General features: G+C 33.7%; 1 protein-coding gene across 10 annotated transcripts in view; it reads right to left on the reverse strand.

Annotated features, from left to right (window-relative positions):
- Positions 1 to 22,594, reverse strand: part of NRIP1 (nuclear receptor interacting protein 1) — a 107,167-nt gene that overhangs the window by 23,861 nt on the left and 60,712 nt on the right. For all 10 annotated transcript variants that reach the window (XM_077118727.1, XM_077118729.1, XM_077118731.1 and 7 more), the window contains one exon: positions 22,344 to 22,456. The gene's annotated coding sequence lies outside the window, so the exon portion shown is untranslated. The remainder of the gene's footprint in view (positions 1 to 22,343; positions 22,457 to 22,594) is intronic.

Here is a 22,594-nt window from a genome sequence, read left to right on the forward strand (position 1 = left end):
AAGGCAAGCTTAAAACGGGAATGCTTTTACCCAATATACAATGTAGGCACTACATCTATTAATTAGAAGAGGGTAAGAGTATGTTTCAGGGAGTTACAGCAGGAACCAGACAAATGGTGGTGAAATCTTAAGGAAGAGAGTGGTTTTCAAGCTTTGTGTATGAGTAGATACAGAAAATGAATTCCTAAAGTACAACCTAGCACAAAGGGTAGATAGATGGTTATGCCACAATTGGCAAAGACCAGATAATTCATAATCAGAGCTAGATAGCAAAATATTAAATAAGAAGAGCTTGATTCAGCCAATCTACCATCTCTAGCTATAATAATATGCAGCTATTTCTAAGGAAATGTGTAAGACTTCTAAGAATAAGCCTAGAGGCCAAGTCCAACAGTAAAGCTGGGTAGCAAATGGAATTATCCTGGGTCAGATAAGGCTAGATTGTACAGGGCTCTAGATGCTTCTCTTTGTTACACTGCTGCTATAAACTAATGGATTGTCCCACTTCTTCATCCTCCTTAACCTTTGGTAGCTCTTGCCTGGATTACAGCCCTGGCCCAAAAGGTCTCAACCACAAACTGCTTAAAAGGAGAAATAAAAGGTAATGTATGGTAGGAAAACAAGACAAACAGGCAGAAGGTCTCACTGTTACAGTTTTCCAACTTCTTCTCCTTCAGTTCTTTCTTACCTATGATGTAAAGTCTTCTTTCTACTAACAGCACCTGGGTAAGACCAACAGCGTTAAGATATTTAACCTACCACATGTACCAACTCCGTGTGACTCTGGGGTATGAGATACACTAAAGAAAGAAAAGGTGTTATCACCTAGTGCCTCACTTCATCATTTAAAAGCACAAGGTTTAATAAGATCCTCTTTTAAAATTCTATCTAATTACTCCAGCTCTAGTCATTTTACCGCCTTATTTTAAAGGCATTCTTAAGAATGTTCTCTGTAAAGCTAAGCCTAATCACTTCACCATTCTTTCTCTTAGGGGTAAATACACATTCCCACTGTAGATGGAATAAAATACCTTATATTTCATTTTCCTTCTTACCCACAAAGGTGAGACCTTTATAGGTCTCATTCCAAATTTTTTTTTAGTTGAGTTTCAGAGATAATTACCATCAATTATCAAAAGGAAATGAAAGCACTTGCATAAATGATTCCAGATTTTCAAAAGCGAATAAAAAATTGATATACTTCTCTATGGGAATGAAGAAATCAAAGAAAATGAGTTTCTCACTGTTTTATTTACTTTCACTAAAACATGTTGATGCGCAAACCTGCAACAGTGATTTGCCAAAAAATTTTCAGCATCAATGTGGAAGACGATTAAAAATATCGTCTATTTACCCCTAAGATAGTCAGAAACCTCATCCAGGATTAAAAAACACCTTTTCCTTTAAGATTTTTCTTTCTTTTCCCCCTCTTCTCTGATCAATGTTTTTTTTTTTCTTTATACTGATTATCTTTCCAGAGCCTAAAGAAATTCTATTTTTGAAATAAACCACAGAGATAAGGACATGACTTAACAGGTTAACTCATAAAATTCAGCTTGAGTGAGTTTTGTGGTTAATGATATATTGACAGAAATGACTGATACCTTTCTGCATTCCATTTATATAAGAGAATACTATTCAAACTTTCAAAATCAAAAGCTTACTACTTTTCCAAAAAAAAGTAACTGTAAATATGGGTTTGCTACAAAATAGTTTCTCAAGTTGATTTAGCAAGTGAGGTATTTCCTCCAACTTCCAACCCCCCTCTCCACATACACAAAAACTATATGCATACCACAGGAATACTCCCTGGAAGAAGGACACACATACAAAAAAAGACACATAAAAAAGACAACTAAAGTATGGTTACATCTTCAATGTACTAAAAAAAAAAAATCCCTTAAATTTGTTAATATATTTCTTCTAAATACATTATTCAGTAGCAATACTGAATACTCCACACACTGTGGAATAGAATTAGATGGAACATGTTCAAAATAAAAGGGCTAGGGAGAATTCTGTATAACCGGAAAAATGGAAGAAGACAATTATGAAATTAAAATACACACATACACATATATAACATTAAAACTTGCCTACTGGAACAAAGCTAAACTATTAAGAATTGACCTCAAATCTCTGCTTTTAACTATATAAGCAAGAATAATGGTCAAAGGATAGTTGATGCTACTCAAATCTTATCAGTCAGATTTTCCAGCTTTCTTCTGATAGAGCTTCTTTTATTATACCTTCTGACAATTTCAATAGGCAAAAAAATGTTTACTTTTCATTTCTAAAAGATACTATAAGCTTTAGAAATGAAACTCTTCCACTTGCAATGTAACCCTGAGTAAACCTATTTGAATTAAATATGTGTGATAATTTATCTAATGGAACAGTTGTGAAGATTAAGTAACATATGAAAAAAATCCAATATGGCAGGTCCTGAAGAAATATTAATTCACTTTTTTCCTCTTTCTACTCCTTACATCTCCAGTAGATATTACTGATCATGTTTTACATAATTATTTTAGTATAATTTTATACCACTTAGGCAAGCTTATCCTTTCCCAAATCAAATAGTATAATGGAAACTAAAGTAAGTAGCACTGCAGAGCAACTGTTTTAGGTACTTAGCGTTTCAGACAATCTTCTATATAATACAAGACCACTGTGACTGGGTACTTTCAGCCATGTAATACTGCTTAGGCTCAGTAGGACTACTGACTCCACTCTCCCATCATTTATAACATAGCATCCATTAAAAGGAAATTGCCAAAATTTTACACTATATAAGTGAGCTTTCTGAGTGCTACCTGCTCTTTTTTTCTTATTATCATTTAACTATAAGAAATAAAGCAATTAGTTTACCAAAAAGGGTCAAGCCTTGCTAGTGACAGAAAATAGATCAACTTAAATCTCATTAAAGAAATGCAATTTTTTAAATAATTGAAACTTTTCATTTGAATTTCAAATGACCTTTGCTTTTTACAGTGAAAAATATTGTTGACAGTGTGGATGCAACCAACAGAGATATTATGAAGCTATTTAATTAAAAAAATATCCTGAAAATGGACAGTTCACTGAAGCTAAGAGTTCTGGCTTGGTGTCAAACAATCTGGGGTTTGAGTCCCAATTCAGATATTAACTTCTCTGAGATTCTGGGAATAACATTATTTCTTTAACAAGGCTGTAAAAAAAAGATTTAATGAAATAAAACCTGTGAAGCATTTAGCATTGTCTAGTATCCTCTAACTACCCATAAGTGGTAGCAGATTTTACTGCAAATACATTTTACTTTTCCTCTAAAGCATAAAGAATAACTAAAAAAAAAACCTGAACTGTACGGACATGTCTTACATTTTGTGAATATTATAAAAAATAATCCAAAACCTTATAGCATTATTGCAGAGTGGTATAACCATAAAAAAGTCAAAGATTAATAACCACTATTCCAACTCCATACAAATTAAATAGCAGTACTACAAATACAATTTCTGAACCAAATAAAACCAGTGGCAATTTAATTCACATTCACCCACACATACACACTCTACATAAAAGGTGCAATTAGTTAAGAAGCAATTAGAACATGTCTAAAACTTGCCAGCTTGCTCAATTACTCTAAGCCTCAGTTTCTCTACTTGCAAAACAGAAAACAATCCCCACACCAGAGAAAATAGTTGGGAGGTTGCGAAGCAGTACCAGATGACAAGATTTCTTAAACCTGGGATCAAAGGACCCCTGAGAAGTACATGTACAGGTCTGGGGATCTGTGATACCAATGGTTCCTTCCAGTAATTATTTGACCCTCAAAAATATTAAGAAATGCTGAGTGCTAATAAAAAATCTTCAAAATCTTAAAAGCTTTAAATGATTATAAAATATCCCCAATAATTACAGTTCTATTTAAATTTGTAAAAATTTGAATCTCTCATGAATACCGAGGAAAGAGAATTCTCACACACGTAAATCTAAATCAAGGCCTGTATACCCAGAGCTTAAATTCCATCAAAGACTGAAACTCACTGATGATTAGAGATTAGTTTTTACATAACTTTGACAACTGTTGTAAAACTGGCTTAGTTGTGTGTGCATGTGGGGGTATAGGAGTGTCACTACTGCGTTAGCTTTCTAACTGGTCTCCCTCCAATACATTCTCCACATTGTAAAAGCAATGCTCTTTGTACAAGGCAAATCCTCCTGGCTAAAAGCTCACAGTGGTTACCTATTTCAGTCAGATCAAAAATTCAGATTCCCTTGCTAATAGTCTATAAGTACCTGCATAATCTAGAGAACCTGACGAACTTTATCTCATGTCATTTAATCACACGCTCATTATCCTCTAGTCTGGTTCTGTCTAATAGAAATGCAATTAGAGCCAAATAGGGAATTTTAAACTTTCTAATAGCCACATTAAAAGATAATAAAGTAAAACTAAATAGATATATTTTATTTAGTCTAATATATCCGAAATATGCAAATATGTAATCAATATAAAAATTATCTAAGTATTCCACACTCATCTTGTATGAGATGTGCGGCTGGCAGCTACTATACTGGACAGTGCAATTCTAGCTACACTGATTTCCTTGATTCTCAGAACACAGTCAGTTCTTTCTCATCCTACACATCTTCCTAGAGAGCTCTTCTCTAATGGATGGCTCTTTCTCTTGCTTCCCCAACTCAGTCTCAATGTCACCCCCTCAGACAAATCTTAGGTACAAGTTTCCCCATTTATTCCCCAGCAAAGCACCCAGGAGATGACAATTATCTTAGGACTTCTCTCATTCTGTAATGATTCTGTGTATTTTACCTTCTTAATGGGGGCCTAACTTCTATCACTAGACCATAATCACTGCTCCAGGAGAACAAGGACTATGCTAATTTTCCTTATCAGTGACATATCTTACACATGAATTTTTGTTGAATAAATGAATGTCCATAAATATTAGTTTCTCTCTGACCACTTATTTCTATTACATAACATTGGAAAAGAATAGTCAGCATAATTTACACCTGGAAAAAAATTAGAAAATGCATATACAATTATTTTGATCATCATGAAAGTCAAGTAAGAATGCTTCAAGTTACAACTATCTGAGAAATCCTTCTTTCAAGTAATAACCTTTTTTAAAGATCAAACTAATAAACACTTCATTTAAATTTTCAAGTACTATCAAATGAAAAAGTAAACACTTATTTAAACTCAGATGAAACTATAAGATATTTCTAACATTCCTCCTTCCCATGCCATCCAGAGAAATGTACTTTGTTTACTGCTCTTATTTGGCATTCATATTTTATAAATTCAGATCATTCCAGTTTCCTAAAGGACTATAGTCTATAATTGCCCAAAAATCTAAAGTTAAAGGTAGAAAATAAAAAATTTAGGAACAAGTGACATTTGCAAGAAGTTAAACTTTTTAGCTAAGTATAAACAATTTAAATTTCATCTTACCTGCTCTGGCCCCTCCTTGTCAAAATGATTTATTCTAATTCTAAAGTGAAATTTATGGTTCCTTTAAATATCTTACATGAAAAAGTGGTTAGAGAATTATGTAACAGTTTTTGAAACATTTTTAAAAAGGCAATACAAAGCACAAAGTGACAACATTCTAATAAAAATCACATATCAAAACAAAGAGTATGTGTACACACACACACACACACACACACACACCCTTTATGGGAGAGAATCAAACTATTAAAATTACAGACCGATTTATTTAGGTTAAAACCTAAGAAATTAAAAGGTAAAAAATAGGAATAAGGGCTTAGAAAGTGCTTCACTATGCTGCATATAAAAGATGGAAAAAAGGCATCACTGTTTTTTAAATACTCAAACAGCTCTACTAAATCATATTATGGTTTATAATATAATAAACCTACTCAAGTCCTCTGCTCTTAATAATAATATAAAGAAGACATTGGTAGAGAGCATGATTTTCCTATACTCAGACACACACACCCAGGATCAGATATATACAATAAGACAGGTACTATATATGTGCCTTCCCATTTCATTCTCAATATAACCTAAAGAGATAGATACTCTAACAATCCCCATTTTGCTGATGGGAAAATTGAGGTTAAATAATTTGCCTGCAGACTGCTCTGCCCTACTGTTGAACCAAGATCCAGATCAGGAGATGTTTTGTCCACTAATGGAAGGGAGAGGTTTTAAAACAGTTTACTGCCTTCCTATGACCTGTAAGCCTCAGATGAACGTAACTTTGAGCCATGATCCTACAAATTCCCAAACCACACCTCCACTGTGCACTAGTTTCCTCGCTACTCCAGGTTGGTTCAATTTGGTGTTTGACAGTGTCTCTAGTTCCTTGTTCATTTCCCTGCTGGATATAAAACTTAGTCATGAATCTCAGTTCAGTTTGATGGAGGCCTGACCCACTCATGCCGATGTTTTACAGGTTCTTAAAATGGGCACTGATTTTGGGGATGGACTTTCTCAGTCTTTCACTTAGGTATCCATCTGACACCTGGAAACCCCAGCTCCATTGCTTAGGATCTGATCTCTTGATGAAATATGAATTATGGTATTTCTCCAATTTGACAAGTTAGCATCTAAATCATCCTTGAAAGAGATCATGCCCAGATAGTGCACGCCCCTCACACACACAGACACACAGACACATATCAGGGGATCCCCACCTGGCAAGAGTCTCAGTTGGCTGCTCCCCTTCTCTGCCAAACCATGACTACACTCTTAAAGGAAACACTGCCATAAATTATTAAATATCAAGACTACAGTGTACTTATTTGTGATTGTATTACCTACAAACTTATTCTATTACAGACACTAAAATTTCATATAGTTTCCTCCTTATTTATTTATTTTTTTTTACATGAGCAGGCACTGGGAATCAAACCTGGGTCTCTGGCATGGCAGGTGAGAACTGTGTACTGAACCAGCATGGCCAGCCCAAAGGATTTATTTATTTATTTATTTATTTATTTTTGATCATGGGCAGTCACCGGGAATCGAACTTGGGTCTCTGGCATGGCAGGCGAGAACTCTGCCTGCTGAGCCATCGTGGCCCACTCCTCCTTAATTTTTAATATCTTTCTTGGTGATACCGATATTCTGATACCCTTTCTGAACATACAATTATACTGGGTCCATATTCATAGAAAATAATCAACAACAGTATATATACAGTAAATCTGTATATAAACCACATGTATATGATTTGTCAGGTTGCTTTCATTTACATTCTATTTGATTATACATTAAATTTTATTGTGGCTACTGATACTAAAAAGACCTGGTTAACATCAATATAACCATTACTATTTTAGAAGCATAAAATTAGAAAAATAGTAGATATCATGTGAAAGAACAATCACCTTTTAAAAAGTTAAGAGATTTTTGTTTTAGCCCTGACTCAGCTACTAAGCAACTTTATAACAACGGCCAAGTCATAACCTTTCAAAAGCCCAGTTTCCACATCAGTTAAAGAACTCTCGAAGTGATTTCTTAGGTTTCTACTGCCTAAAAACTTTGGGCCAAGTCTCATACAATAGAAAGATTTGTTTATTAGCTGAAATTAGAGAAGTGCCACCCATAGTTAGTGTTAACCTTATGACTTTCATTTCATAGCCTAAACTGTCATAATGGCAACCAAACTTTTGTTTTCTCCATAGATCTAATGTGCTTAGATCTCTCTGATTAAGTTAATATGCAGCTTTCAGATGTTCAAAATAATTTGTTGATATTGGTTAAAAAGAAAACTGTCTCTAAATTCACAAAGGGAAACTATATGAAATACATTTTTATATCTTTAAAAAATTCAACAGCACAGTAGATCAGTATACAAGGGAAAAGAATGGCAGCAATTCAAGTTAAAGACAAACTTGTGTCAGCATTTTTGGAGGATGAACAATTTTAGGGGTAGTCAGTCACTTAAACTAGTCTGACTGGGAAACAATTCTGCAAACATGTTCCTAGGTAGGTTACAAAATACTGAATTTCTTTTCCTTCAGCAACTAGAATATTTTCTAAAGAGAAGCTGGTGATGAAAACTTTAACAGGCACACAGCACAGACTGATATTGTAAATAGAAAAGAGAGAAACAGGAAAATGCATATGGCCAGAAAGGAGGAATTGGCTGAGCATTCTTCATTAATTTATTCAACAAATATTTACTGAGTAGTTATTATGTGCAAGGTAAAGCAATAAGCATTAGTGATACTATGGTTAAAAAGACACATTGCTTCTATGAAAGAGACAATCTCATAATTCACCAAAAAGGAAAAAAGAAGAAACATAAATAACAATAATCACCTATTAGTTATCTTCCCCTTTATTTTCCTATTCTGATTCTGCTAGATATTAAATATATGCATGCCATGCATTTCTTTTCAAAGGGCAGAGATGCCAAAATTTTCAAAAGTATAAGATCATTAAAATTAAAAGTTAAAATTACAGCTAGAACATGTTTTATTCTGAAAATATAATGTTCTGATTCTTAATTCTATGGTCTATTTTTCCTGCAAATTTTCTGACACAAGTTTTCAATAATAAAAAACAAAAACACAAAATTAGGTATATAAATAAACAGTATTAACAATTTTGTTGGCTTATATTCCACTGAAATCATATTTAAGAATATTAATTTTGCCACTGATTTCAGAAGTTCTTTGAAAACTTCAAAATAATAGGATTCCAAGCAGTTAATTTTAATTAGTACATTATGTCAGGGTTTGGGATATTAATATTTATTACTTGCAAGTGCTTAAAAATATTCTTCACTCACAAATTTTCTATAAAGATCTGCAAGCAAGTTTAGCCTCATATTGTTCAAAATCTCTTATTACAATGATTTTGTCTATCAGGATGTCTTTATAATATACAATTAGTATATTCAGAACAGTTATTAAATGGATATGAAACATATCTCAAAAATGTGCAACTATGTACCAATCTCAAGAATACAAATGTAAATAATGGAAAAGTATTTTAATTACATCCCTGTATCAGTATAAATTATGCTGCTTCCTCTCACTCTCTCTTAAACCAAGTGCTCAGATTGTAATAAAAGGATCAGCATGGGGACAGAGGAGGCAAAGGGCACCCGCAGTTCACATGTGGCAAGAGACTTGAACAAGAGGAAATTTTTCTATTCTTTACAGTACAGATTTATATATGGTATAGTTGCAACCACATTTCAAGACTGTGTGCCGATAATGGCAAGGGGTCAAACTCCAGCCACAGATATTTCAATCACTTTGTATAATATTAAAGCAATTACTTAATCCATACCCACAATCTCAATTGAATAATACAAGTTGCCATCTGAAAAACATTCATAGAATTAAAAAAAAATTGAAGAGAATGGTTGCAGTTTTTATTCCGTCAGGTGAATTGAATAGTACAATGTTTATACAAATGAAACTAGTAAAGAATAAAGTAAATTAACAAATTTCTTAATTTCCTTTATATAGTTCAAGGTAACATAGTAGCTATCTTTTTCAAATATTTTAAAATAAAATCTCTTCTCTCTGTACCACGTTATATAGGACTTTTAACAATATATGGATGAAGTGAAAAATATTTAAAAACCATTTCTTAAACTAATTATGCCTACGACCACCTCCCATAGCTTTTTTCATTCATCTTGTGGTTAAAATTGTACAGTATTAGCTTGAATTTCACCTCTGCCTGGCACGTTTCAAGCAGCGAAACAGATTAGTGCCTCAAAACACTTTATAGGGTTTTGTTATCAATCAGGTTATGTTCCCAGGGATGCTTTCAGCGAAATCATATCATTAGAATGAACTTTCATGGACTGAAGTAAACAAAGCTGTAGCCTTCTGCTTTTACATGCTTTCCATTCATCTATTTTCTTTTTCTTTACTTAGACTTATAGCACGTGCATGGAGAGAGTGCATGTTAAATATTCCTGGAGTGTCAAAATATGTAATACAATAAAATAGATTACAACCCCTACCTTTCTTTCACAGCAGTGGGGCCAAATACAGGTACACCGGAGCAATCAATTTGTTCTGCAGACAGTAAGGCTTTCATAGAATACTAATGTAAAATCTCTTTTCTTTCTCCTTTGCCTTGACTCCCCAATGCCTGGGTCCCGACCAATACAAGGAAGAGGGCGGTATGTCTTCTGCTGAGATAACCACAACTACTAATCAAGTATATGTGTACAAGGGCACAGGATTAAACCTCCACCAAGCTTGAATCAGGGGTGGAGAACAGCTAAACACATGCACCGAACAGTCAAAATTAAACACACACACACACAACATGCACATGCCATGAAAATACAGATGTGTCTACTTCGGTGAACTAATGCATCACACTTTAACACTACTATTTTTTACTTAAAATCACATCCTATCAAACAAAAACTTTAGATCTCACAGCACTCAAAGATTATGTTTTTCCAGGAATGAGAATCATGGTCAGTATTCTATGCATTAATGTGTCCACTGTTTTTAAAACAAGGATTTTTCTAAATTGATCTACCCAAAACAGTGCTATGCGGAGTTATACTTTCAAATATTAACATAGGGTTAATAGACTCAAAAGGTTTCCTAAGATTTTGTGCTTCAAAAATGTCCAGTAATAGCTCAAGTCCACTTCCTCAAGAAAAGCATGTGTATTAACCAATAATGAAAAGATGCACAAAAGATTTTCATTCATATTGAAGTTTTTACAATAAAGCACAATTTCAAGTTATTTAAAAAATATTTTCAGGTTCCAAAAAAATCTTAAAAACACTTTTAACATTTTATAATTATGGCAGCATGGCAGTATATTTTGATATCATAAATCTAGAGTATTGAGGCTCCTTTCAATTAGGCATTTTCATTTGCCTTATTTTTCTTCTATTAAAAATATGAAAAGGCATGACAATCATCTCATAGGGTAAGGATAGCAGTTGTTAAGCATATTTTAACAACACATTAACCTCATTTAATTCGCCTGCCTTAATTTTCAAACAATTCTTATAAAGTACTGACAGGCAAAGGGTATAGAAATGGAGCAATAATTAAGAACAAGATACTATAAATATCTGAAGAAATTTATTAGGATGCGTCATAAATTGGCTCTATTTTCATGTAAACAATTGGTTTAACACTCCTAACATAAATGTGCCTGATTGTGTACTCTTCTTCCTCTTAAAAGAAAACAAAAGAAAAGAAAGAAAGAAAAGAAAAGCAGAAATGAGGAAATACTAGGGACCTCAATGAAGTATTGCAATAATGTTTAATCGATACTGATGAATTTGTCCTTGACACAGTGACCATGTCATCAGGCTACTGTCATGTGATATCATGTCATTTTTCCACCTGGCTCATGACCTTGTCCTTTAAATGACCTAAAGCTTCCTCAAGTAGCAGGAGGCCCCTCCCCGCTGTCTCAGCAAGGTCGATTGGGTCAGCGTGTCCTCATCTATAATCCACCACCATTTGTCAGCAGGGAGGCTGGAGGAGGCAGGCTTGCTACAAGGGGAGAATGCCCAATTAGGCAGCTGTCACACAAAGCATAGGCTGCAAAATTATCCCCTGTCAAAAGAAAGAGCAGCTGCGGGTGCCAATTACAGCAACCTTTCAACCCTTTAGGTACTGGAAACTACACAGAAGTAAATGAAGAACAATTAGTGATAACAAATCGATGAATTAGGACAGTAAATTAGAAATTACTAGCAGGTGAGCTTGGGTCATACATGACATTAAGGGCATATCAGACTCCAGGCAAGGGCAGGGATGCACAGATTCAGACTAACCATTTCTTGCATATAGATTTTCCTCTCAAACATTATCCTTTTGCAAACTGGAGATCCTTTAAAATCCCCATTCTTAAAAATTATTGTATCTTTCTACAATACATTTCTAAATATGTATTCACTCTCTCTTTCCTGAACTCTCTTTTTCCTGAAAATAAATTGCTTCTTCACAAGAATAAAATCCTTCCTAGAATAAGTTGTTTAATTACTTGTTCTTCTTACATAATCCATCTTGTTATAAATTTTATAAAATTTTAAACTTAAAATTTATAAGTATGACCCATAAAATCTACAATATCAGTTCAAATAATAATATTTAAAATACTGTCCATTTTCATAAAGCACTTGCCCTAGTTCTACTTCAGTCACACAGTGAAATGTCTCTTTGAGATAGCAATTGGCTATGAATTCAGAGAAAACTGTTATGCTAATATCACAATGTTGAAGTTAAATTTCTTTGCTTGATGTAATTCTGTGAATAAAGAACTGCAGTACATACTTCTACATATGATATATATAAAGAAAATATCAACCATAAAATTACTTTCTCAGATTATTCTGCTCTAACTCTACAGAAGTGATACTCATTAAGTCTCAAGCATAGAATGCCAATTCACTTGGAGTCTAGCCAACTCACATATTTGGTTAGCACTGACAGGCAACAAAGGAGAAACAAAATGGGGAAACAAGCCCTACAAAGGAGATGGAATCCAATATGATTATTATGTGTTTATGGACATGGTTTCACTGCGCCTTAAAAAAAGTCATGGATGTTCAGAAACAACTTTTTTGAAAGTTCATTTTAAAGTAAACTTACTTCTTTTTTTGAATTTGATAAAATTACTTCTTTTTTCTGATTCTTTAAAGTTCAGAAGCCTTCATGATATGTGCTATAATTTCTAAAGAAGCAGGAGTCAATAGAATTCAAAATCACAAAAGTTAAAAGCGAAGGAAGATGAGGCAATAAAGAAGTATTTTATTCACCTCATCTCAACCCATTATAAATAAATCATAGTCGTGTGTAGTGTGTGTGTGTGGGGGATAGTTCACAATTCCTATTTCCTCAGTCAAGCCATCTGATAAAATTTTCAGGAGCTAAGTGTGATGGATAGAAAACTTTTCTATTAAAAGTTTATCTGCAAATTTAATGTACAGATTAAGCGCATCCTTTAAAAAATGGGTATTTTTAAATTTTCTTAAGTTTTGAATGTAACCCTCTAAAGCTAAACATACAGGATTCATAGAAGAACTGTAAGTAGACAGTCACGAAGTAGTTAATTCCTTTAGAATTCAGCTTCCATCATACTTGGGTGACTATCTCTTTAAATAATTTAAATCCTCTCCATCAACTACAAAGCTGTTTTGAAGCCATTTAGCCTTGTTCTTTACATGTGTTCTAATTAAGAAATGACCTTGTCATCACACACACCAGAAATCGGGGATTATTTCCTACAGCAAAAATTCGCAGAGCCCCCAAAAAAGAAAAAGAGAGAGAAAAGACTTCTTCCTCAGTTCCTCACTAAAGGAAGTTGTTGGTTGGCTGAACGCTGAAGCAGTTTCACTGCATAATTTTTTTTGTTGTTGTTGAATGTCACAGGGCGGGTTAGTGTGACCTTGAGCTGCATCAGCAGCACAGCAAGGGTCGAGATGCCTGCAGGCGCCCTTGTACTGGATTTGCAAGACAAAAACCTTCAAACTGGCTGAAGGACATCTTAAATCTCTTCAAAGGTTTTCCGAACTAATCTGGGCTGCTCTTAGCAGGATCTGTGCCAGAGTGGGAAGCAAAATTAAAAACAAGGTCTTTGACAGGATGTTGTCTCCTCTTAACCCTTCTCAAGCAGAACAGAACAAATCACAAACATTCTGGGGAGATGGTTTACCTGGAAGCATTCTTTCTTAAGACATTATGTAAGCAAACGTCAAAGGATGGAGCAGCTATTCTCAAAACCAGACAACCCTCCCATTGCACTAATTAAAGAATTTTGAGTTGAATTTTTTTTCAAACATATTTTAGAGTACTGAATATAAAACTGAAAGCTTTATTTTTGTTTTCTGGATTTGTTGCACAGTGAAAGTGACTTAAATGATAGACAAAGGAAATAGTTCCATCAACTTTAATCTATACCCTAAAACTTTTATTTTTTAAAAAATAAACTTCTAGCTTGTTAAATTTAAGTCACAACCTTCATGAATATTGTATATAGCTTACTAAAATTACAACAGGTAGGGAAAATCTCATCATAGATTCCTAAATTCCTTAATCGTAAACATGATGGATATACCATTGAGGGGGAAAAATCATCAGACTAGTCAAAGTGAACCTAGGTAAAACAAGATAAAGCAATCCCAGTCTTGTTATAAGAAATCAGCATGCCATTCTGTTATTGTGTCTTAGCTTTTCCAGTGTACAGGCCAAAAAAGAGAACCTATTAGCCAGCAGAGGTTATGTGAAGAAATCAACCCTCTCAATGCCCTAAAAATATAATTCAGGAGCCATAGTAGACAAATTTTAAAATACTTAAGAACAAGCAAACAAAAAATTAAAAAGTAAGAAGAGGTAATAATTAGCATGGGTCTTTAAATCCCGATTGCTAAAATAATAGCCCCCATATCCTGGTAATGAGGAATGAATTTGTCCTAACTGTAAATGAGTTGTCTTCACAAAATACAGTAATGGAAGAGACAGCATTTTTGGCCATTAACTTCCATGAATTATGTTTTCTTATATGTGAAATTAGATGATAGTATCTGCTTTCCTTTTACAAATTATTGTAACAAAAGTTACATGTCCAATTAATGTACAAAATTATATCCAAATAATGTATAAAAGCAATGAATGATATAATAGGTGCTGGCATCCACCAAATGGACCCTCTTTAACCCTAACTGTCCCCATTCATATTTGTGATATTCAAGTTTTATAAATAGCAAAGACAGAGAAGAACATAAACTAAGCTTGTACATCTTTTAAAAATCAGTTCTAGTTTAAATTTCAGTTTCTAATGAGGCTAATTTTTAACTGATTTATCAGAAAATAATATATAAATGACAAAGAATTAGTGATCATTAGTCCTATGTGTGAATTTTTTTTTGTGGCAAACCAAGATCCCCAAATGGACTGCGAAAAGTTTATTGAAGGGTTTTAGAGGAAAGAAACAGTATCATAAGTGAACTATATAAACTATTTAACTTAACAGAGTTTTTAAATATCATTTGCTCATATAACATGTATTTATGAATAGTTACCACATGCTAAGTACTGAGGATAAAAAAAAAAAAAAGAAAAAAGATGAATAAAATAGTCCTGGCTCTTAAAAAATAGTCTAGTGAAGCAAAGAGCTAAATACTTAAAATGCAATATCCTAATATCAGTGTATCTCCATCTACCACATGTTAGTTTAACACTACCATAAAGCGCATTATGATTAGCTGCAGTGAGTACTTAGTGTAAGATACAAAATTTATTAAATCCAATAAGTTCCAACTATCGTCTTTTTTTAAAAATATATATTAAGTAAATTCAAGATTATGCTGAGTAACAACCACTCACTTGAATTCAGATGTGCTTTCCTGAACATGATAGGAAAAGGTAGAATAACAGCTAGTAAGTAGATAATACACAAGTGTGAAATGTGAATTTCTTCTTTAGTCACCATGCAAAAGGAGACAGAATATACATTATGTTAAATGCTATAACTGGAACTTGGAAAAAATGCTTTAGGAACACTATAACCGGGATTTTAGTTCATATGTATGTGTGCAGGTGGTAGTCAGTAATGGCTTAAAAATTTCTGAGTAATGGCTTGCCAAGCAGCAGAGACTGGCAGCACATTCTAGGCTACAGAAAACAGCACGCAAAAGCAGAAAGAGCCACCTGCATTACAGAAAGGAACATGGTTCACTGGGACTGAAGTTTAGGCTAGAAAGAAATTTGGGACCAAGGACTGCGAATCAAGGCCATGCCAAGGAACTGACCTTTATCTGGTGGGCAGTGGAAGGCTGACAGGCAATGGCACGATTAAATGCATGTTAAAAATAAAAACAAAAGTTGTAGCACTGTTGATGGCTTGGAGAGAAGAACAGATAACAGTGCAGGGAAGAAATGATGGTCAAAACAAGGAAGGCACAGAAGGACTGTAGACAAAGAGAGTTTTGAAAAATAATGAAGGCTGGTTTGAATATTCAGAAAGCAATTTGTATAATATAAAACAGAGCTATAAAATAGGGGGCTAACAGCAACTGAAGAGATGAAAGGATAAAAATAATCACTGTATCTCAAGCCTAGGTTTGTAAAATACAATATGATTTATACAGTTTCAAGAAAACTAATAATTATTGTAGAGGTATTTAGAAAAAGAGCCAAATTCTGTCGTGAATATAAATGTTTTACTTATCAAGTATCAATCTTCGTTAAGTATCAGGTAAGAGTTTGGCTTATTAAGACAGTGTGAGGGCATATTTCCGTTGGCTTTCAATCGCTATCTGGCTTCAAACTATAATGTGGTTGTTTGAAGTTAAGAGTTTAACTCAGCAAACATTTAATGAGTGCCTGCTATATTTGTGACACAGAATTAAAAAAAATTTAAATGCCTAACTTTCAGTCAACTTTGTGCTTCAAGATTATCACTCAGAATGATACTAAGTCCCCAAATTCAAGCTCACATTCTGACACCATCACACAATAAAAAGACTATAAGTAAAAATAATATTGAGCTGTCAGTAAGTTTTAAGAGTCTGAAGTAGCAGCCATCTTGGTAATGCCATCCAGCTGAGGGATAAACAATGCATTCCCAGAACTTGCAGGGAAGACCCAGTACCCATGTAATTTGAACAGACTCGTCAAATACTCTCGAGACTGGATGTCCTGCTAAGACCTCAGAAAGAATTTAACAGAGTATCAGCCAAGGTAAGAGGGTAGGGAATGAAAAAGAACAGGAGTCACTAGGGCCGAGTAAATATCTGTCAGAGAGCAGGCTGAACTCAGAAAAGGAGAGCTAGCATCAAGGATCAGGTTGAGGCAAGCAGAGGGAAAGGTCAAACAAGAGAGAGAGATGTTGAAGGGAAGACTCCACACTCCCCAAAAGAAGTATACTGTACTCTGAAATTAGCAAGAAAAATGTCAAGTCTTCAAATTCTCTGAAGAGACTCACTATGAAGTATCTAGAGGTTTACAAGTCATAAAAAGGGCTAAAACTTGAAAGCCAGGGTACTGACAAGGCACAACTAGGAATGTCCTTACTGAGTATCCACAAATAAAATGACTTCTCCTTTATAAGCATCTCTGTCTTCTAGCTGCCAAAATCAACGCTGGTAATAGGTTCCAGCACACTCTACGTCTAGACATTAATAGAAGGCTGGGTAATATGATTACCCTTGCAGATATTTTAAAAAAGCTTACTAATCTGCTAGGGTACAACATTATTGAAATAAAAACACAGAACTTTCTGTTGGCAATTAGACAAGTGAATTCCTTTAAAGGTGGGTTTCTCATAATGTGGTTCAGGGACCCTAAGGTTTCCCACAACCAATACAGGGGGAGAATAATGTCAAAGCTACTTTCATAAGACTAAAATGTCATCTGCATTCTCACCTTTCTTTCATGAGAATACAGTGGAGTTGTCCAGAGGCTACATGATGTGTATCATTGTGCTGCTGGCTAATGGAATGTGCCCCTGTATATGTTTTAATAGATTTTATTTTTAGAGCAGTTTTAGGTTTACAGAAACACTGCAGAAGGAAACAGCACAGAGAGCTCCCATGCACCACTTCTCCCTGCCTCACAAAATGATTTGCATTAGTGTGGTACATTTCTTACAAGTGGTGAACCAATATTGATATAGAATTACTAACTGAAGTCCACAGTTAACAAGAGGGTTCACTCCGTGTAATACACAGTTCTGTGGGTTTTGACAAATGTATAATATACCTACTATCACAGTATCACACAGAATAGTTTCACTGCCTTAAAAATGCCATGTGTTCCATCTATTCATCTTTCCTTTGTCCTCATGTACTCTGACAACTACTGAATTTTTTACTACCTCCATAGTCTTGCCTTTTCCAGAATGTCATTTAGTTGGAAACATACAGTATATAGCTTTTTAAGAATTTATTTCACTTAGCGATATGCATTTAAGTTTCCTCCATGTCTTTTTGTGGCTTGATAGCTCATTTCTTTTTATCATTGAATGATATGACATTGTATGGCTATAGCAATTTGTTTATCCATTCACCTACTGAGTAACATCTTGGTTACTTCTGATTTTTTGCAGTTATAAATAAAGCTGCTATAAACATTTAGGTGCAGGTTTCTCTGTGGACATACATTTTCAACTCATATGGGTAAAATACCTAGGCATATAATTACTAGATCACATGGTAAGCTTAGGTTAAGCTTCTTAACAAACTGTCAAATTGTCTTCCAAAGTGGCTATGCCATTTTGCATTCGCGACAGCAATGAATGAGACTTCTGTTGCTCCACATCCTTATCCGCATCTGGTGTTTTCAATATCCTTTTTTTTTTTCCTTCATTTTAATAGGTATGCAGTGATAGCTCAATGTTGTTTTAATTTGCACTCCTCTAATGATATATTCCTTGTGTTCTAAATTTTTTCTTGGTTTAAATTTCTATTATGGTAAATATCAACTTATTTTTGTCCCCATTAACAGAAGCTCCTTTGGGTCTTCAATAATTTAAGAGTTTTCTGAGACTGAGAAGTTTGAGATCTACTTCTGGTCTATTGAATTAGAAGTCAAGAAGTACAATATTGGTTTTCATCTCCATACAAAATTCCCACTTTCTTATTTTCAAGAGTATACACCATAACCATGCCAGGTAAACACAGTTCTCCATGCAGAAATATCTCCAAGGCCAGAAAGGGAAAATAAAGAATGACATTTAAAAAAAAAAGATTAAGAGACTAAAGAGGATATGAACTATCTCCCATATATGCTTCACAATTATTCTAAATTTATGGTACAAGGGGTAACTAATTCACAAATATTTATAAAGGAGTGCTGTGTGTTAAAGGCAGAAGGATAATTAAGCCACAGACTAGCCTTCAGGGGGCTCCCAGTCTTATTAGAAAAAATACAGGCAATAAAATTATAAGATAAGACATGAACAAAGTAGAGAAAGCACAGAAGGGCAAGTCCCTAAGGAGAAGGCAGGATGAGAAAGCAAGAACACAAGACCAAGGTCAATGTAAGAAGAAAAAGTGAATTGGCATTCTAAACATATTTTAAATTATTTGAATTTTTTCAATTAAAAACCTTCCGCATGGGAGGTAAAAACTGAGTTAACAAGGAAACTTGGTATAGTGTGGATTTTCCTTCCAAAATTATGTAAGTTATATCAATTAAGGTATTAAGTAAAAGACTTAAGGGAAATCAAAATTTTAGAAGTAACAAATCAGAAGAAAATTTAATTATATTGTTTTCCACTGTAAAGTTAAGTGAAAATTGATTAACAAAGTTACTTTTCTATGATCATTATGCTATTGGGATTGCTGAATTATTTTTTTTATCAGAGAAGTAACATAGGCAAACTGGAGTTTTACAAGGAAGACTTGGTGGCTGTGTGAGAAACTAGGGCAGGGACACCAGTTAGGAGGCTCAGTAGCCAAAGAACTCCAGGTAAGAAATGACAAGACACTGAACTTAGATACTGTCTGTGAGAAAGGGAATGGATGGAAGCAATGTTGGAAACTAACGATGCTTCATCTGAGCTGAGCATCCTAATTTTCTTGCCAAGCTGTACAATGAAGCCCAGAAAATGTCTCTGTACAGAGAGAGTCCGGCTAGTTAGAGCAATTAATCCCAACTAAGGTCACTCATCCAGATACGCGGACTGATTCTGGTCTCACTAAAACCATGTCCTCTTTGAAAACTTTGTGTAGAAATGTAAATGCACTCTTACAAAGTTTTATTCCTTAGAGTAAAAACATTACTTTGAGGAATCCTTAAAAAAATCAGGGGAATCCATTCTACATAGACATTTAGCCTCACTTGACCAACAGCGTAATGCAACCTGTCTGAACCAGCTGAATACTTCAACTTTTTAGACAGATACCTCTTTATATCTACTTATCTGACATAAAAGCTATAACACTTAAAACATCTGCTGAAATAGTCACTGACTATTTAATCAAACCAGAAAAAAATTAATCAAATTCTTGAGAGTGAAAAATTATAAGATATAATAATAAAATTTTCATTAATGGGAAAATGAATATATTTAAATGTTTAAGCTAAATTGATTTATAATCAATTATCTAATTCCATCCAATATACTCACTTTTTTTAATCATCAATTTTTATCAAAATTGGCTAATAAGTGTTAAACGGTGAGAATGAACAGAACACAGAAAACAGATGGAGTCCCATAAAATACAATAAAGGGTGAATTTATTGTATTCTACATGGGATGACTACATTTCTTTCAAAAGGGACAGCTAACAAGTGAGCAATGGAAATCTGGCCTAAGACCCAAACAAGCTTTATAACACATCAGGTTTTACATGGTTTACAGTACTTGATTAATCAAATTCTTTTTTCCAAACACTATCCTTGGGCTTTTATTCAAAAGGAAGTTACTATAAAAAAATATAACATGAATATATTTTGAGACAGCCAACTATAGTAAAGCCTAATGAAATACATTACATTAGGTCAGTATCTTCACATATATTCTGTGGAATGCTATTCTCCTGAATTATATATCTGATCTTTCTTTTGGAGATTGACTATCCACTGACTAATGGAAAGCCTCTTGAAAGGAAATTATATAGTTAGAGCCAGCATCTATCAAATTTATTTGACCATGGGTGCCTCATTCAAAAAACTGTTTATCAAAACACATTTTGGAAAACACACAGTTGCATATTCACTTTTAAAATCTTGGAATATTCTGAACACACATGTAAATGATATAAAAAAACTACTGCTAATAATTCATTTTTATTGCTCTTAGAGTTGTTCATTTCCATTCTAACCCATCTATCTTCTTTATTTATCTGGAAGAAAGATCTAAATTTGATCATGTTCCTAAAGCAACTTACTGGCTAAGTATATTTACCAGCTGGCTAACTACAATTCATTTATTCAACTGTTGGTTGTTGCATACCATTCCTGTTTATGTGGTAAAACAAAAGCGCTGACAAATTAAGAACAAGAACAAACTAATTATATCATGGGGGTTAAAGGAGTATGCATGGTTGTAACTTTCACTTTATTTACACTAAAAGCTGAGAAATGGGGTTCAATATCAACTGTTTCATTAAATATAGAAGATTTCAGACTATCAAATAGTCATTAACACATAATTCTACCTGAGCAATAGACTTTTAGCACCTACAAATAAGTCTGAATATCTGTAAATCCCGATTTAAAGGTACAAATAATATATGATTATGTGAAGAATGACTAGCAATCAAATAATAAGCAATAATTTTATACAGCTCTTTTAGTTAATAAATATAATGTTTTAAACATTTTCTTGATGTAATTATAAGAAAAGACAAGCATTTAAATGGAATGATTAAAAAAAATTAGGTTTTCTAAATAAAAGCAGAATAGTGAAGAAAAAGGAGTTTGTACTATCAGTGTACCAATCACAATATTATATCTACCGGGAGAAAGCAAATTTGGCTCAAAGCTGCTATCCCCATTTTTTAAACACCATGGTCAATAAAAATACCACAAATTCGGTTTATCTCTTGCCTTCTGACTGGAGTTTTCAGTTAGTTAACTGCAAGTGAACTCTTCATGACTAATTAAAAGTATGAATATCAATCACTGTGCCTTTTTTCCAGTTTACTTGGATTGTTTTTGTCCAGGCATAAGCACTATAAGATCCAAAAGCTTAAGATAAGACAGATTCATTTAGGCTGTAGCTATACTTGAAACCAGGAGTGTTAATCCAAGCAGAACTAACTACTCACTAATCTCTGTTTCATTGCCCACCTACTTGTGTTAATTTAATTAGATTATTTTAACTTTTCTCAGAAATGTTAATATACTATTTGCCCTGTAAGAGGTAAGCATTTTACATAATTCAGAAAATCTGATTGGCTTATGCTATAATGAACCCAAAGAACCAAACATGTTTCTATTTTCTTCAAAACAATAACTGACTTTTTATCTAAAATCAAGGTTGCCTTTTCAGGTTTTGTATTAACTCTGTCCATATTCCCTGGTTTTGTGCAAAAAGAAGTTAAGTATCATCAATGCAAAGATCATTTCTTATTTCAAGCTTCCTAATTCCTCTTTTCAGAATAATCTAGGCCTTAGAAATCTCACACACAAAAAAAAAAGGTTTTGGATTTTTCTTATGGAATTTATCCTCTTTCAACTGTTTGATTACATTTATTTATCTACATTTTTTCTTTCCCTGTAATTTCCTTAACCATAGGGACATATCTTCTTCATTTTACCACAATGACTAATGAAATACCTTTTTGAGTCTGAAATATATATCTGATTACAAATTAATTTATTACAAAAAAGAATGATCAGAAAGATGTTAAATTAAAATAATTAAGCCTTAAGAACTCAGTCAGGGAAAATATTCTCACCGTCTGTCTCCAAGGTTCGAGCCTCTGTTTTCTGAGAAAGGAAACTGAGAAGGCTGTTGGAAAGTAGCTCTGATGCCATCTGAAGTCTTCAGATTCCTGGGTCCCCCATCAGTCTAGTGTATATGTTAAGAAAAGGAAAAAGATAATTAGGCATCTGGCCCAAATCAGATCCTGGAATATATTTTGTTAAGTATTGTAAGGGTATCCCAGTATCTTCTCTTGTTCAAGTTCAAAGCAGTAGTCATTTGACA

The sequence above is a fragment of the Tamandua tetradactyla genome, chromosome 10 (assembly GCF_023851605.1).
Source record: "Tamandua tetradactyla isolate mTamTet1 chromosome 10, mTamTet1.pri, whole genome shotgun sequence".
In the NCBI taxonomy this organism is placed as follows: domain Eukaryota; kingdom Metazoa; phylum Chordata; class Mammalia; order Pilosa; family Myrmecophagidae; genus Tamandua; species Tamandua tetradactyla.